The sequence below is a fragment of the Herpailurus yagouaroundi genome, unplaced genomic scaffold (assembly GCF_014898765.1).
Source record: "Herpailurus yagouaroundi ecotype Mexico unplaced genomic scaffold, PumYag 28, whole genome shotgun sequence".
NCBI classification, from domain to species: domain Eukaryota; kingdom Metazoa; phylum Chordata; class Mammalia; order Carnivora; family Felidae; genus Herpailurus; species Herpailurus yagouaroundi.
In genome coordinates, this window is record NW_024412376.1 from 12,055,446 (window position 1) to 12,074,383 (window position 18,938).

The following is an 18,938-nucleotide window of genomic DNA, read 5'->3' on the forward strand; positions in this document are numbered from 1 at the left end:
TTGCCAATTGTGAAAAGGAATGTTACAAGAGAAGACTGCTGCAAAGAAAAGGTGATAACAGCATTGATATGAGGAAGATGAGGGGGGAATACAAGTGCATGCAAAATTCTGAATTGGAACTGTAAACCTCTTGGACTTTTGAATTGAGTTTTTCATATTTCTACTTAACAGGAACGGAACTTGTTTCAAGCCCTCAAGCAAGTGGATAGTGGATGAAGAATTCTACTTTGTATTTTAATCAGCAAAATGTTTTGATTAGAGGAAGATTAGAAAGTTAGGGCATCAGCCAGCCATGATCTGAATGGTAAATCACCGTGTACAAGTATTTAGAATTTTTTCTTTCTCTTTGCTACAAGAAGAAACTTAACTACTGTAACTTCCTTATAATCATAGATGTACTCTTATTACCATTGGAACATTAAGATGTGGATGTCTGTGTTGCTGACCATGGAAAGGGAGATATCAGGAGGAGGTCAAGGTTAGGTAAATTTAGAGTCATCTGGTTGAGGGGGCTAATTGAAGCTAATTGGTGAGCTCTCGGACAAAGGACGAACTGGTGAAGAACCATTGTCTTTAAAAGTGGTGAAAGGAGTCAGAGAAAGAGCAGTTGGCATGGAGAACCAAGAGAGCAGATGACTAAAAAAGTATAAAATACAAATTAACTTAGTATGAGATAAGAGGTGTGTGTGAGAAAAATGGCAAAACATTTTGATGGAAGAAATAAAAGAAGATGTGAATAAATGGATGGATTTTCATGCTTCTGGATAAGATTATATGAAAATAATACTTCCATACTTAAATGCAACATAATTCTTTTGTATATATTACTGAATTCTGTTCACTAATGTTAAGTTTTTTCATCCCTGTATTCATGAGAGATATTTGTAGCTTTCTTTTTTGGTGGTTTTTGTCTGGTTTTGGTATCAGGGTAATGCTACCTTTATGAAATAAACTGAGAAGTATTCCCTGTGGTAGAGATTATATCATGGGCTGGAGATTTCTCTGTGGGGAGGGGTTAAAATTACAAAGTTGACTTATTTATAGAATTAATTATTTCAAATGTTATTTCATTTCATCTAAGCTGTCAAATTTACATGTGTAGATGCACTGCGTTAGCTGAGTCCCACAAATATTTTTTGTGTATAATATGTTATTTCAGTCTTCCTTACTATCTTTTTGATGCCTGCAGGGACTGTAGTGATCCTGTTTCATTCTTGACGTTGGAATTTGCAACTTTTCTTTTTTTGTCAGTCTTGCAGGTTTTTCAAAACTCTTGACAAACTTCGTTTTTAAATTGATACTTTGTTTTTGTTTTTCTGTTTTTTTATTGGTCTGCTCTTTCCTTCCTGTTTACTTTGTGTTTATTTTGTTCTTTTTCTAGGTTCTTTTTTTTCCCTAAGTTTATTTATTTATTTTGAGAGAGACAGAGACAGCACAAGTCGGCAAGGGGCAGACAGAGGGAGAGAGAACCCCAAGCAGGCTCTGCACTGTCAGCATGGAGCCCGATGTGGGGCTCAAACTCAAGAAACTGTGAGATCATGACCTGGGCTGAAACCAAGAGTTAGATGCTTTACCTGACTGAGACACCCAGGAGCCCATTTTTCTAGGTTTTTGAAGTAGGAGCCTAGGTTATTGACTTAAGACTTTACCTCTTTTCTGAAATGTGTAAGACTTTACCTCTTTTCTAATGTGGGCACTCCATGAATACATTTTCTTTTGAGCACTGCTTTAGCTGAGCCCCATGAATATTTTTTGTGTATAATATGTTATTGAACCCTGGAAGTAGGTAGGGATTTTCTTTCTTTTTTTTTTTAATGTTTATTTTTGAGAGAGAGAGAGAGAGACAGAGCACGAGCATGGGAGGGGCAGAGAGAGAGGGAGACACAGAATCTGAAGCAGGCTCCAGGCTCTGAGCTGTCAGCACAGAGCTTGACATGGAGCTCGAACTCATGAATCATGTGATCATGACCTAAGCCAAAGTCAGATGCTTAACTGACTAAGTCACCCAGGCGCCCTGGGGATTTTCAACATCACTTTAAGGAGGAAATTATATAACATTCCTAAATTATCAAAGCTTTGTGGAGTCCTGAGACAGATGGTATGGCTGCAAGTCCAGGTGGCCTTCAAGCTTTCTCCTAGCTGTGAAGTTCTCTTTTTATTTTACAATATTTTATTTTCCTTGAATCAAGACTACCTAGTCTCTAAATCTTAAACTTGATGTAGAATGAGAATGTAAATTAAGACTTTCAACTGGTATCATTATTCATTGAGCAATGATTAGATACCCAGAACTTTGTAGTGTTCTGTGGGGGGATTTCAAAAGTGGTGAGAAAAGTAGTTTCTTTCTAGAAGGAGTTTTAATCTAGCTGGCAAGAAATAAATTACTTAAATAAATCTAATGAACAGTTGATTAAGTTCTGAATCCTCTGAAAGTGGGTGTTTAGAGACTTGAGAAATCAAGTGTAGTTGGAGAAAGATTTATGAAAGAAGTCAGTCTTTAAAATGGCCCCACTCTGTGCTGATAATGTGGAGCCTGCTACGGTTCTCTCTCACTCTCTCACTTGCTCACTCTTTCTCTCTGTCCTCTACCCCTCTCCCACTGGCTTTTTCTCACTTTCTCTCAAAATAAATAAACATTAAAAAAAAATGTTCCCAAAGAATAAATGGGTAAGTGGAAAAGAGAAAGAATGCCAATCCAAGTGTCTGTTAGTGTGTCTGTTGGGGAGGAGAGATGGAGAAGATTGGAGAAAGAGCCACAACTTGAGCTGACTCATTCTTTACATTACAGGAGCGCTCAAAAGAGTCATGATTTGAATGTATGTGGAATAGTTTAAATAAGGTGGATAGGTAGAGCAAACCTTGTTATAGAGGTTTCCGCTATTAATGATCATGTAGTAAAATGTCTAATGATGTGGGACATTAGACTGTTCTTGATGTCAGGGAAAAAAATCAAATTACAAAAAGAATATACATGTTTAATATGTTTTTGTATGCATATTTATTCATGCATAGAGAAAAGACTGGAAGAGGTCTCTGGTTTTGACAAAATAGCAGACCAGATAAATGTAATGCGCCTGCTGCCACAAAATGCATATTGTACTCTCCAGAAAAAAAGGTAACAATCCTCATTAAAATAAAAAAGTGTGGTAGGAGCAGGCAAGGATGGGGATTGAAAAAGCATGTGGTGTGCAATTTGATGTTATATTCCCTTAGAGTGTTTGCTAGTCTTAGTAACTTGCATTTTAGTTTCCATAGAGACCAGAGAAAAACCCTTAGGCCTGTGCGTGTTAGAATTGAGACAGTAGATAAGAGTATATTCAAAGGGCTGAACATTCACTTAAGGAGTAGATAGACTAGAAAAAATGTGCCTGTGAGCATACACAGATGTCTCTGTTAGTCTGGATCCTGGATTTGTTGGGGAGGGGAGTGCTGAGAACTCAAGACCATGACTTTCCCCTTCATGTCGGTATTATGTTTGAATTTACAGTACATGTGGGGTCTGGGAGAATCTCCAGATTGAGAGTTGACATTAAAAAAATGGTTTAAGGCTGATGATATGACAGAGGTATTTGGAAAACAGAAACTGTTCTAGAGGGGCATATCCTCAACCCAGAACACATGTAATTCCCAGAAATAAAACACTACCAAAAATGAATTTAATATAGAATTATAAAGCACGTGAAGAAACAGTCCATTATTCCTCTAAAAGCAAGAATTAGCAGATAGAACAAATTAAACACATGTAGGGAAGGAATAGAAAATATAAAGAATAGGTGCTATCATAAACATGAGGCCACTTGAAAAAGAAACTAGTAGAATTTCTGAAAATGTAAAATTTAAACCCAGTGGGTAGGATAAACAGCAGCTTAGAAACAGAAGAGAGAATTAATGAGCTAGATCAGAATTTGGCAAACCATAGCTTATTGGGTGAATCTGAGTTGTGGCTTGTTTTTGTATAGCCTGCATGGCAAGAATTTTTTTTTAATATTTATTTATTTTTGAGAGAGAGAAGAGTGAACACAAACAGGGGAGGGCCAGAGACACTGTCTGTCACACACACACACACACACACACACACACACACACACATGCAAACAAACAATCCGGAGCAGGCTCCAGGCTCTGAGCTCAGAGCCCAATGTGAGGCTTGAACCCACAAACTATGAGATCATGACCTGAGCTGGTCAAATGCTTAACTGACTGAGCTACGCAGGTGCCCTGGTAAGAATAGTTTTTATGCTTTTAAAGGATTGTTTAAAAAAAAAAAAGACTAAAGAAAACATTCTATTTATGTAGACTGTATGTGGCTCCCAAACCCTAATATATTTACTTTCTGGCTCTTTACTGAAAAAAATTCCTGTCCCTAAACTGGATAGATCTGAGGAAATTTCCAGAAGGTAGCACAAAGGACAAAGAAAATATAAAAGAGAGGTTTAAAGACATGGAGAATGGAATGAGAAATTCTGACATGTATCTAGTCATCTAATAGGAGTTCAAGAAGGAGAGAATGAGGGATAGGCAATATTCAAAGAGATGATGGCTAAGAATTTTTTAGATTAATGAAAGACATGAATCTTAAGAATCAATGTTTAATGAATGCTGAGTGCCCCTTCCCCCACTACCCCAATTGTACATGTAGACACCTGCAGAACCCCACAAGTGAAAAGATATTTTATTACAAATTTTCTTTAATGTTTATTTTTGAGAGAGAAAGAGACAGAGTGTCAGTAGGAGAAGGGCAGAAAGAGAGGGAGACGCAGAATCCCAAGTAGGCTCCAGGCTGTGAGCTGTCAGCACAGAGCCCAACGTGGGGCTTGAACTCGTGAACTGTGAGATCATTACCTGAGCTGAAGTCAGATGCTTAACCGACTGAGCTACCCAGGCACTGCTGAAAAGATCTTAATGACCAGGATGAAAAGTCTGATTATCCATAAAGTACAACCGTTAGACTGACATTTCACTTCTCAGCAGCAGCAGTGATGGAATCCAGAGGATTCTTCACTCTTGGTGGAAAAGAATTGTGAACCTAGAATTGTCTAGCTAGATCATCATTTTGATTTAGGGTAAAATAAAGTATTTCCACATAAAAATAGTTTATCACCAGTAGTCTCTCACTGAGGGAACTACTTAAGGAAAAAGAAAACCATAGGGTGGGAATGAAATGCAAAAAGGAATGGAATTCTGAGTAAGGAAATTGGTAACTATGTGGGTGAATCGAAACAAGCATGAATCCTATTAGTAATGATAAGGGCTAATATTCAGCATAAAAACAAGGTGGAGCTAAAATATCAGTCAATAATGACATGAAAGTCAAGAGGTAGGTCAGTATAGGTGAAGATCTTTCATTTATTTTTTAAATTCTTTAATGTTTAATTTTTGAGAGCGAGAGAGAGAGAGAAAATGAGTGAGGCAGGGGCAGAGAGAGAAAACAGGCTCTAGGTTCTGAGATGTCAGCACAGAGCCTGACGTGGGGCTCAAACTCATCAACTGTGAGATCATGACCCGAGCCAAAGTTGGATGCTTAACCGACCGAGCCACCCAGGAGCCCCAAAGATCTTTTGTTAATTGAGAAGAGGGAGGAAATATTAGAGATACTGTTAAACTTTTGACTTAGGAATGCATGATATGGGGAGTCTGGCTAGCTAAGTCAGTAGAATATGTGACTCTTGATCTCAGGGTTGTAAGTTTGAGCCCCACATTGGGTGCAGAGATAACTTACAAAATAATAAAATCTTAAGAAAAAAGAATGTATGTTACATTTTAAGAGTTAACCTCTTAAAGATAAGTTGAGTATTAACTTCTAGACTGGTAGAGGGGTTAAAAAAGAACAAAAACCTTGATAACAGAAGATAAGAAAGGGGTGAGGAGCATAGAAAAACATAACACAGATTAAGAGTGTTATAAGTAAATCTTAATGTATCACAGTGTAAGTGGATCAAACACTAGTTTAAAGACAAAGATTATTATATTGGAGTTTTATTTAAAAAATGAAGTCTTGTTCTCAAATGTTTGTAAGAGGTACCTGAAACACACGAATATGGAAAGTTTGCTAGAAGAAGAATGGAGAAAGTTCAGCTAAGCAAATATTAACTAAGACCTCAGTTTCTGGAAAGGTGGACACAGCCTAAGTGACCATCAACAGATGAATGGATAAACAAAATGGTGGTATACGCATACAATGGAATATTGTTCAGCCATAAAAAGGAATGAAGTTCTGAGACATGCTACAACATAGACAAACCTTGAAACATAATTATGCTAAGTGAAATAAGCCAGGCACATAAGGACAAACATTGTGTGATTATATGAATATCTAGAATAGACAAACTAATAGAGACAAAGTTAATTAGAGGTTACTAGTGGCTTAGAGGAGAAGCAGAGTTACTGCTTAATGGTTACAAGAATTTCTGTTTGGGGTCATGAAAAAGTTTTGGAGATACATAGTGATGATGGTTGCACAACATTGTGAATGTAATTATTACTGCTGAGTGGTACACTTAAAAGTGATTGAGATGGCACATTTTATGTCTTTTATACTTTTTTACCACACAGTAGAGGAAAAAGGGCCTAATGGACATTCTAGAACTGAAAAATATAATACCTAAAATTAAGAATTTATTGGATGAAATTAATGATAGACTAGATATGGTTTGGTGAACTCAAAGACAAGTCAATTGAAATTATTCAAACTGAAGCACTATTAGATGAAATAAATACTGACTTAGAGTAAAACAGGATAAATTGATGGAGAATGTGAGATTAGGCATTATGGTTTGTTATGGTCCAGTACTAGAGTGAAGGCAGAATAAAAGGGATAAATACAAACATTATTGTAAATTATTATTATTGCTGTTATAAATATTATTACTGTGATTATTATAAGAAAGAATGAGTATAGTTTGGCAGGAGGTCAGATGTGGACATTGTTGGAGGAATTAACTCAAAGACTACAATATGCTAGATATCATGCAAGGTTTTTTTATTTGCTATTTCTAATTCTCATAACAGTCCTAAGCATGACTGTTATCTTTTTGCTGATGAAAAAACTGTGCCTCAGAATGGTTAAGTGACCATCTAATAGCTTGTAAAGCTGGGACTTGATCCCAGTCTTGCGAGCCCAGAAGTCTGTTCGCTTTCCTGTATATCACATTGTTTTTAGTTGGAAAGACTGGAAGAATGTAGTATCATGGGCAGCACTGAAAGTTATTGGAAAGATGAGGTATTTGGAATCATGATGGTGATATATATCCTAGGAGAGGTATCCTTCAGGGAGTTGGAAATATTGGTCAAGTAGTGCAAAGCAGAAAGGCTAAGGTTGGAGTATTAGCTCTGGGGGTTGAAGCCATTTAAGTGGCTGGATTCATTACTAGGTTAAGTTGAAAACCATGGCGGGCAGCATTTTCCATATGAAATAGGTAGAATACTGGTTTGTTTTGCCAACAAAGCAAAAAGGGTGAGTAAATTGGGGAATTCGGTAGAACACCAGGAAGTATGGTTTCATGAGAAATTAAGTAGAATGTAGAATGAGAAAGTGATCAGTGATATAATTCATTTATTTAACTGATGTTTATAGAGGACTTATAAATACACTGTGCTGGGTACTGGTGATATAGCAGTGATCCAAGCAAATGAGATTCCTGTCCTCAAGGTCTTGGTGGGGAAGATAAATAATAAGTAAATAAATGAAAAGATATGAAGGAAATAAATAGATCAGTGCCGTAAAGTGTCAGGAGGTAAGAATGACTACCTTCAATGGGAACAGCAAGGAAGTTAAGAACTGAAGGATGAGAGTCAGCCAGAGAAACACTGGGGAAGAGCATTTGAGACTAAACAGATGGCAGATATAAGAGTTCTGAGGCAGTAAAGAGCTTGGTGTAGTTAAGGAATTGAAAGGAGGCTAGTTTAGCTAAAGTTGAGGGAGTGGAACAATGATGGCAAATGAGATTAGATAGGTGGTCAGGATGCAGTTACAAAGGGCCTGGCAGTAGAGTGGGAAGCCACTGAAAATTTTTAAGGACGGGAAAGACATGGTTTAATTCCTGTTTGTTTTTTTAACTAATATGTAGTAGACATAAAATATTCTGTTAGTTTTAGGGGTACATCATAGTGACTTGATATTTTATCCCCATGGTAAGTCTGGTTACTGTCTGTCACCATACAAAGTTACTACAATATTATTGATTATATTCCTTATGCTGTACATTATATCCCCATGACTTATTTATTTTATAACTAGAAATTTGTACCTCTTAATCCCCTTCACCTATTTTGCCCACCCCCAACACCCATTCAGTCCCCCTCTGGTAATTAACAGTTTGTGTCCTGTATCTATGAGTCTGTTTCTCTTTTGTTTTGATTGTTTTGTTTTTTAGATATATGTGAAATCATACAGTATTTGTCTTTCTGTGTGTGCCTTATTTCACTTAGCATTATACCCTCTACGTCCATACATGTTGTCTTTGATGGCAACATTTCATTCTTTATGGTTAAGTGATATTCTGTGTGTGTGTGTGTGTGTGTGTGTGTGTATACACACCACATCTTTATCCATTCATCTATTGATGGACACTTAGGTTGCTTTTGTAATCTTGGCTATTGTGAAAATGTTACAGTGAATGTGGGGGTGCATATATCTCTTCAAATTGCTGTTTTTGTTTTTGTTTTTTAATTTCAATTAATTAATTTATTTTTTAAGTTACATCGCAGTTAGTTAGCATATAGTGCAATAATGATTTCAGGAGTAGATTCCAGTGATTCATCCCCTATGTATAACACCTAGTGCTCATCCCAACAAGTGTCTTCCTTAATGCACCTTACCCATTTAGCCCATCCCCCCTCCCACAACCCCTCCAGCAACCCTCAGTTTGTTCTCTGTATTTAAGAGTCGCTTATATTTTGTCCCCTCTTTGTTTTTATATTATTTTTACTTCCTTTCCCTTATGTTCATCTGTTTTGTATCTTAGAGTCCTCATATGAGTGAAATCATATATTTGTCTTTCTCTGACTTATTTCGCTTAGCATAATACCCTCTAGTTCCATCTACATAGTTGCAAATGGCAAGATTTCATTCTTTTTGATTGCTGAGTAATACTTCATTGCATATATATACCACATCTTCTTTATCCATTCATCTGTCGATGGACATTTGGGCTCTTTCCATACTTTGGCTATTGTTGATAGTGCTGCTATAAACATTGGGGTACATGTGCCCCTTGGAAAGAGGATATCTGTATCCTTTGGATAAATGCCTAGTAGTGCAATTCGTGGGTCATAGGGTAATTCTATTTTTAACTTTTTGAGGAACCTCCATACTGTTTTCCAGAGTGGCTGCAGCAGTTTGCATTCCCACCAGCAGTGCAAAAGAGATCCTCTTTCTCCGCATCCTCACCAACATCTGTTGTTGCCTAAGTTGTTAATTTTAGCCCTTCTGACAGGTGTGAGGTGGTATCTTGGTGTGGTTTTGATTTGTATTTCCCTGATGATGAGGGATGTTGAGCATTTTTTCATGTGTCTGTTAGCCATCTGTTTGTCTTATTTGGAGAAGTGTCTATTCATGTCTTTTTCCCATTTCTTCACTGGATTATTTGTTTTTGGGTGTTGAGTTTGATAAGTTCTTTATAGATTTTTGGATACTGACCCTTTATCTGGTGTGTCATTTGCAAATATCTTCTCTCATTCTGTTGGTTGCCTTTTAATTTTGCTGATTGTTTCCTTTGCTGTGCAGAAGCTTTTTATCTTGATTAGGTCCCAGCAGTTCATTTTTGTGTTTTTATTTTCTTTGGATAAATACACAGAAGTGCAATTTGGATGGTCCCGTAGTTCTGTTTTTGAATTTTTTTGAGGAACTTCCGTACTGTTGTCCATTTTGACTGCACCAATTTACATTCTCACCACATTTTCTTTTCTCTACATCCTCACCAACACTTGTAATTTTTCGTCTTTTTTGATAATACCAGTTTAATAGGTGTGAGGTGATATCTCATTGTGGTTTTGATTTCCATTTCCCTGATGATTAATGATGTTGAGCATCTTTTCATGTGCTTTTTGGGTGTGTGTGTATCTTCTTTGGAAAAATGTTTATTCAAATCCTTTGCCCAGTTTTTAATCAGTTTGGTTTTTTGATATTAAATTGTGTAAGTTCTTTATATAATTTGGTATTAATCTCTTATCAGATGTATGATTTGCAGATATCTTCTCCCATTCTGTAGTTGCCTTTTCATTTTGTTGATGGTTTCCTGAATTGCTCTGCAAAAGCTTTTTGGTTGGATATAATCTCAATTGTTTTAGTTTTTGTTGTCCTTGTCTGAGGAGACTGATCCAAAAAATATTGCTGACTGATGTCAAATAAATTACTGCCTATATTTCCTTCTAGGAGTTTTTTTAGATCTTACATTCAAGTCTCATCCATTTTGAATTTATTTTTGTGTATGATATTTTTGTGTAAGATAAAAGTCCAGTTTCATTCTTTTGTACATAGCTGTCCAGTTTTTCCAACACCATTTATTGAAGATAGTATCCTTTCCCCATTGTATATTCTTGGCACTTCTTGTGTAAATTGACCACATATGTGTGGGTTTCTTTCTGGGCTTTCTATTGCATTGATCTATGTGTGTGTTTTTATGCCAGTATCATCATATCTTTGTGGTATAGTTTGAAATCAGGAAACATAATACCTCCAGCTTTGTTCTTTCTCAATATTGCTTTAGCTATTTGAGGTCTTTTGTGGTTTTATACAAATTTTAGGATTGTTTGTTCTATTACTGTGAAGAATGCCACTGGTATTTTGATGGGGATTGCATCAAATCTATGGATTGCTTTGAGTAGTATGGACATTTTAACAGTATTACTTCTTCCGGGGCACCTGAGTGGTTCGGTCCGTTAAGCGTCTGACTTCAGCTCTGTTCATGATCTTGCAGTTCGTGGGTTTGAGCCACGTGTTGTTGGGCTCTGTGCTGACAGCTCCCAGCCTGGAGCATGCTTCCAATTCTGTGTCTCCTTTTGTCTTTGCCCCAACCCCTGCTTGCATTCTGTCTCTCTGTCTCTGTCTCTGTCTCTCTCTCTCTCAAAAATTAACATTAACAGTATTAATTCTTCCAATTCATGAGCACAGAATATCTATTTATGTTGCCTTTAGTTTCTTTTATCAATGTCCTATAGTTTTCAGAGTACAGGTCTTTTACCTCCTTGGTGAAATTTATTCCTATATATTTTATTCCTTCTTTTTTTCCAAGAAGCTTATTGAAATATTTATTCGTAGTCCCACTGTTTTAAATGTATATTTATGGACTGTCCAGAAGCAATAGTTTCAGTACCCCTCAGACTCCTGGAAATGTTAAATGATCCAAGAAACTTTTGTGAAGGTCAAGTTTTCTTTTTTTCTTTCTTTCTTTTTTTTTTTTTTTTTTTTACTGAGGACATCCTTAGGTCACCTTTGCGCTCCTAGAAAAGATTCAGTTAGCAGCAGTCTCTGTTTCAAGCATCCATCTTTCACCTGCAAAGTTAATGATATTCATTTGATTTTTGCAGAGTTTTACAACTTGAAACAGTTATCAAGATCTAAACCTTAAATGGCACCTTAAATGGTGATGTGATTTCACACTGTGATAGGGCAGGCATACATGACATTTATACAGTGAGGTCTCTCTCTTTTGCGTGAGAGAAATCTCTGCCTGGCATACAGCTGATGACAAGTAAACTAAAATGTACTCAAACCAACCTCCCCATATCCTGGCATGGGAACACAGACTGGGAGCCTCTTGGGGACTTCTTGAGGTCTCCTGGACAATGTGGTCTGGGCCAGGCTGCTGCCCTCCACACATTCAGGTCATGGGACCCTCAGACTCACCCCTGGCCTGGTTGCCCAAGAGGCTGTGTATCCTGAACTACTTACCATTCCAGAACCCCCAGTGCAGCACATCAGCAGAGAGCAGAGGCAAGATTAAAAATGGCATTTTAGGGGCGCCTGGGTGGCGCAGTCGGTTAAGCGTCCGACTTCAGCCAGGTCACGATCTCGCGGTCCGTGAGTTCGAGCCCCGCGTCGGGCTCTGGGCTGATGGCTCGGAGCCTGGAGCCTGTTTCCGATTCTGTGTCTCCCTCTCTCTCTGCCCCTCCCCCGTTCATGCTCTGTCTCTCTCTGTCCCAAAAATAAATAAACGTTGAAAAAAAAAATTTAAAAATGGCATTTTATGTTTTCTTATGCAATTGTAAATGGGATTATTTTCTTAATGTCTCTTTACAATCGCTTGTTATTAGTGTATAGAAATGCTGATTTTTGTATGCTAATTTTGTATCCTGCTGCTTAACTGAATTCATTTAGTGGTTTGCTGGTTGAGCCTTTAGGGTTATGTGTGTGTGTGTGTGTGTGTGTGTGTGTGTGTGTGTGTGTGTGTGTGTGTATGTATATATATGGTATCTTATATGCAAATAGTGTTTTACTTCTTTTTCCATTTGAATGCCTTCTATTTCTTTTCCTTGCCTAATTGCTGTGGCTAGGACTTCCAATGCTATGTTGAATGTGTGGCAAGAATGGGCATCCTTGTCTTATTATTGATCTTAGAGAAAAAACTCTCAGCTTTTCACCACTGAGTGTGATGCTAGCTATGGGTTTGTTAAATGTGGCCTTTATTACATTGAGGTACATTCCTTCTATGCCCATTTTGTTGAGAGTTTTTTTTTTTTTATCATAAATGGATGTAGCATTTGTCAAATGCTTTTTCTGCATCTATTGAAATGACCATGTGCATTTTATCCTTTGCTTATTTAATGTGGTGTATTGTGTTGATTGATTTGTGAATGTTGAACCATCTTTGCATTCCTGGAATAAACCCCATGTGATTATGGTATGTGAACCTTTTTAACGTGTGGTTGAATTCAGTTTGCTAATATTTTGTTGAAAGTTTGTGCATCTGGATTTATCAAGGATATCATCCTGTTATTTACTTCCTTTTTGTGGTGTCTTTTTCTGGGTTTTGGTATCAGGGTAATGCTGGCATCATAAAATGAGTTTGGAAGCATTCCTTATTTCTTTAAGTTTTTTGGAATAATTTGAGAAGGATCAGTACTAGATATTTATTATGTGGTAGAATTCATGTGTAAAGCCATCCAGTTCTGGACTTTTGTTTTTGGGGGAGTTTTAAAATTACTGACCCAATTTCATTACTTATAATTGGTCTATTCAGATTTTGTTTCTTTGTTATTCAGTGTTGGAAGGTTATGTTTCTAGGAATTGATTTATTTTTCTATACTTTCCAATTTGTTGGTGTATAATTGTAAGTCTTTTATGATCCTTTTGTATTTCTGTGGTGTGAGTTGTAACTTCTCTTTCATTTCTGATTTTATTTATTTGGGTGCTTTTTTTCTTGAATCTGGCTAGAGGTTTATTGATTTTGTTTATCTTTTCAAAGAACCAGCTTTTAATTGATCTTTTTTTAATTGATCTTTTCTGTTCTTTATCTTTGTTTCATTTATTTCTGCTCTGATCTTTATTATTTCTTTACTTTTTACTGACTTTAGGCATTGTTTTTCTTTTTTTAATTCTTTTAGATTATTTATAATTTGGGATTTTGTCTGTTTGTGTTTTGAGAGAGGCTTGCATTGCTGTGAACTTCCTTTTAGAACTGATTTTGCTTGTCCCATAGATTTTGGAAAGTTGGGTTTCTATTTTAATTTGTGTTAAGGTATTTTTAAAATGTTCTCTTTGATTTCTTCATAGATCCATTGGTTTTATTTTTTAGTAGCATATTATTTAGTGTCCACATGTTTGTGTTTTGGAATTTCTAGTTTTATTGTAACTAAATTCTAGTTTCATACTGTTAGTAGTTGGAAAAAATGCTTGATACGATTTCAGTCTTCTTCAATTTATTGAGACTCGTTTTGTGGCCTAACGTGATCTATCGGGGAGAATGTTCCATGTGTACCTGAAAAAAAAGTGTATCCTGCAGTTTGTGATAAAATGTTTTGTATGAGTATCTATTGAGTCTTTCTGTACAATGTGTTGTTTAAGGCCAATGTTTGTTTACTTGTTGATTTTCTGTCTAGGGGATCTATGCATTAATGTAATTGGGAGTTTGATGTTCCCTATTATTATTGTATTTCAGTTTCTCCCTTTATGTCCATTAATACTTGTTTTTAATATTAAAAAAAATTTTTTTTTCAACGTTTATTTATTTTTGGGACAGAGAGAGACAGAGCATGAACGGGGGAGGGGCAGAGAGAGAGGGAGACACAGAATCGGAAACAGGCTCCAGGCTCTGAGCCATCAGCCCAGAGCCCGACGCGGGGCTCAAACTCACGGACCGCGAGATCGTGACCTGACTGAAGTCGGACGCTTAACCGACTGCGCCACCCAGGCGCCCCATACAATGTTTGTTTTAAAATCTGTTTTGTCTGATACAAATATTGCTACTCCAGCTTTCTTTTCATTTTTGTTTGCATGGCATGGAATGCCTTTTTCTGTCTTTTTACTCTGAGCTTTTGTGTGTCTTTAGATCTGAAGTGAGTCTCTTACAGGCAGCATATTGGGCCTTTTTTTTTTTTCCTTTCACACTTTATCTTTTGATTGGAGCGTTAAGTCTCTTTACATTTAAAGTAATTATTGATACATACGTACTTATTGCCATTTTGTTAATTGTTTTATGGTTGTTTTTGTAGCCCTTTTCTGTTCCTTTCTTCTTTTCTTAGTGTCTTTTCTTGTGGTTTGATGGTTTTCTTTAATGTTATGTTTGGGTTCCTTTGTCTTTATTTTTTGTGTATCTTTTGTAGGTTTTGGTTTGGAAGTTCATATGTATTGACCTATATACATAGTTGTTAGTCACTTAAGTTCAAATGCATTCTAAAAGCACTACATTTGTACTCTCCCACCCCCACCATTTTATGTTTTTGACTTCATGTTTTACATCCATTTTTTTTTTTTGTATCCCTTAACTATTTATTGTAGTTATGATTGATTTTCCTATTTCTAGTAATGGCCTTTTCTTTTCCACTTAAAGACTCCTTAACATTTCTTATAAGGCCAGTTGGAGTGAGCATGGGCCAAAGGATGCATGCAGCGTGTTACACAGGAGCTGCCTTGGTGGAACGGCTGGAGCTAGTGTGGGTTGGGAGTCTGGGATGTGCTGGGGAGGCCCTAGCAGGACCTAGAGCACCTGGACCTTGCTCTTGTTCAAACTATCAAGGTGGAAGGGCTCACTGGTGCCTCTGACTCCACAGAGCTCGAGCAGTTTCCCTCCTGTATAGTGTATGCTCAGGAGTTAGTAAATGAATTTCCCTCACTTGTTGTGTAGTTGCCCTTTAAATCACTGTTTTCTCACTGTGACCTGGGGTACATGAGTCAGTGCACAGGCCTCTCAGTAACATTCCTCCCTACTGCAGCTTGATATTTTGTGGGTGGGGTTCCTGTCATTACAGTGTCTCTGTTTCCTACCCCTTTCTGTGTGTTCCCTCCATTGTTTGTTGTGGAGAAGCTGTTCAGTCAGCCCTTGATTCTTCTTCAGGAGGAATTGCTTTATATGTAGGAATAGATTCAGTGTGTCCTTGGTAGGAGGTGAATTCATGGTCTTCCTACACTGCCCTCTTGAACCACCAATATTCTAATTCATGTTTTGGAGTACCTGGGTGGTTCAGTCAGTTAAACGTCCAACTTCACTTCAGGTCATGATCTCACAGTTCATGGGTTCAAGCCCCACATCGGGCTCTGTGCTGACAGCTTGGAGCCTAGGTGGAGCCTGCTTCGGATTCTGTGTCTTCCTCTTTCTCTGCCCCTTCCCTGCTTGCGCTCTGTCTCTCTCTCAAAAATAAATGAACATTAACAAAAATTCTAATTCATGTTTTTAAAATGATGATTCTGGTTGCTGTGTATAGAATGCATTGTAAAAGCAGGCTAAGGGGTGCCTGTGTGGCTCAGTTGGTTAAGTGTCCAACTTCTGCTCAGATCATGATCTCACGGTTGGTGAGTTCAAGCCCTGTGTCAGGCTCTGTGCTGACAGCTCAGACCCTGGAACCTGCTTCGGATTCTGTGTCTCCCTCTCTCTCCCTCTCTCTGTTCCTCTTCCACTTATGCTTTCTCTCTCTCTCGCTCTCTCTCAAAAAAAAAAAAAAAGATTTAAGAAAATTTTAAAGCAGGCTGACAAGTTAGGCATTCACTGCTGGGGCAGATGGTAAAGAATAAGGCAGGTTATATTGTAGTTGGATTAAAAAAAAAAAACAACTCTGGAGATTGCTTCTTATCAGTGTTTCATTGACATTTATTTCTAGATCCTAATAACTTCATTGCCATTTTCCAGAGAATGACAGAGGAGACTGGGGGTTTTCTTTTTCTTTTGTGCTTGCAATAATTTAATTAGCTGTTTAGGAAAGAACGTTTATGCTCCTGGACATTGATGACAGTTTTGCTTTATTCCAATAAAAGAGATGGAACTTAATTGGAAGAAATTCTTTTGAATCATTATTGAATTATTGGTTCCCATTAGAACTTTTGTTTTTTTTCCTACCTGTGTTCATATAAGTTGGTAGCACTAGCAGTATTAGATTAAGTGTAGCCAGTCTCCAGATGACATTTAAAAAAACATTTTGTTTAGACTCTGTGTAATATATTTGAGAGTTCTAAATGTAAAAAATTACAAACATGTAAATGCAAACTATAGTGTAGTAAATCCCCTTGTATCCCCATCATTCAGTGTCAACAGCAGTTAGCTCACGGCTAATCTTGTTTCATCTATACTTCTAAACACTCTTCACCATCCTCATTCATCCTGTTTACTTTTAAGTGAATTCCAGATAAATTGTTTTCTCTGTAAAAATCTCAGTATATACTTCTAAAAGGTAGGAACTTTTTTTTTTTTTTTTTAACATTTCATTGTTTTGGTTTATTCCCTCTTCTTAGAGCACACAAATAGGTAACTATATATCTGGATGATTTGTCTTCAAGAGTGTTAATTTATGCCTCTTGTTCCAGTGTAATTATTGATAGCATCCCTTTTCACTTAAAAGGGTGTCTCTGTTTGAATGTTAAATTCTATGGTGATTGATATTGAGCATCTATCTTTTCATGTGTCTGTTGGCCATCTGTATGTCTTCTTTGGAAAACTGTTCATTTATTCTCATTTTTAAATTGGATTGTCTGTTACCTTTTAGTTTTGTTGATTGCTTCATTTACTATGCAGAAGATTTTTATTTTGATGTAGTCCCAATAGTTTATTTTTGCTTTTATTTCCCTTGCCTCAGGAGACGTATCTAGAAAAATGTTGCAACAGCCAATGACAGAGACCTTATTGCCTGTGCTCTCTTCTAGGATTTTTATTGTTTCAGGTCTCACATTTAGGTCATTCATTAATCCATTTTGAGTTTATTTTTGTGTTTGGTATAAGAAAGTGATCCAGTTTCAGGGGCGCCTGGGTGGCGCAGTCGGTTAAGCGTCCGACTTCAGCCAGGTCACGATCTCGCGGTCCGGGAGTTCGAGCCCCGCGTCAGGCTCTGGGCGGATGGCTCAGAGCCTGGAGCCTGTTTCCGATTCTGTGTCTCCCTCTCTCTCTGCCCCTCCCCCGTTCATGCTCTGTCTCTCTCTGTCCCAAAAATAAATAAACGTTGAAAAAAAAAAAATTAAGAAAGTGATCCAGTTTCATTAAAAAAAAATTTTTTTTAAACTTTATTTTTGAGAGAGAGACAGAGTCTGAATTGGCAGGGAAGGAGACACAGAATCTGAAGCAGGCTCCAGGTTCTGAGGTGTCAGCACAGAGACTGATGCGGGACTTAAACTCATGAACCGTGAGATCATGACCTGAGCCAAAGTGAGATGCTTAACTGACTGAGCCACACAGACACCCCTCCAGTTTTATATTTTGCATATAGCTATCCAGTTTTCCCAACACCATTTGTTGAAGAGACTTTTTCCCATTAGATATTCTTTCCTGCTTTCTTGAAGATTAGTTGACCGTGTAGTTGTGGGTTCATTTCTGGGTTTTCTATTCTGTTCCATTGATCTAGGTGTCTGTTTTTGTGTGAGTACCATACTGTTTTGATTACTACAGCTTTGTAATGTAACTTGAAGTCTGGAATTGTGATACCTCCAGCTTTGTTTTTCTTTTTCAAAGTTGCTTTGGCGATTCTGGGTCTTTTGTGTTTCCATATAAATTTTAGGATTGTTTGTTCTAGCTTTGTGAAAAATGGTATTGGTATTTTGATAGAAATTACATTAAATGTGTGGATTGCTTTGGGTAGTATAGACATTTTAATAATATTCTTCTCTATGAGCAGGGAATATCTTTCCATTTCTTATGTCATTTTCAGTTTCTTTCATCAGTGTTTTATAGTTTTCAGAGTACAAGTCTTTCACTTCTTTGGTTAGGTTTATTCCTAGGTATTTTACTAATTTTGGTGCAGTTGGAAATGAGATTGTTTTCTTAATTTCTCTTTCTGTTGCTTTATTATTGGTGTATAGAAATGCAACAGGTTTCTGTACCTTGATTTTGTATCTTGTGACTTTACTGAATTCATTTATTGGTTCTTGTAGAATTTTTAGGGTTTTCTGTATCGTGTCATCTGAAAATAGTGAGTTTTACTTCTTCCTTACCAATTTGGATGTCTTTTATTTCTTTATGTTGTCTGATTGCTCTGGCTAGGATTTCCAGTACTCTGTTGAATAAAAATGGTGAGAGTGCACATCCTTGTGTTGTTCTTGACCTTAGGGGAAAAGCTCTCAGTTTTTCCCCATTGAATATGATATTCACTGTAGTTTTTTCATATATGGCCTTTATTATGGTGAGGTATGTTCCCTCTAAACCTACTTTGTTGAAGTTTTATCATTAATAGATATTGTACTTTGTCAAATATTTTTTCTGTGTCTATTGGGATGATCATATGGTTTTTATCTTTTTTCTTATTTATGTGATGTATAACATTGATTTGCAGAGACTAAGCCACCCTTGTATACTGGAATAAATCCC

The 18,938-nt window shown here is 37.0% G+C and overlaps 1 protein-coding gene across 4 annotated transcripts in view; it reads left to right on the plus strand.

Moving 5' to 3' along the window:
* EXTL3 (exostosin like glycosyltransferase 3) overlaps positions 1-18,938 on the plus strand; it is a 132,600-nt gene that overhangs the window by 70,258 nt on the left and 43,404 nt on the right. Inside the window, exon 1 of one of the 4 annotated variants that reach the window (XM_040467383.1) lies at positions 195-304. The exons of the other annotated variants lie outside the window; for them this stretch is intronic. The gene's annotated coding sequence lies outside the window, so the exon portion shown is untranslated. Of the gene's footprint in view, positions 1-194; positions 305-18,938 lie in introns of those variants that run through there. 4 annotated transcript variants of the gene reach the window in all.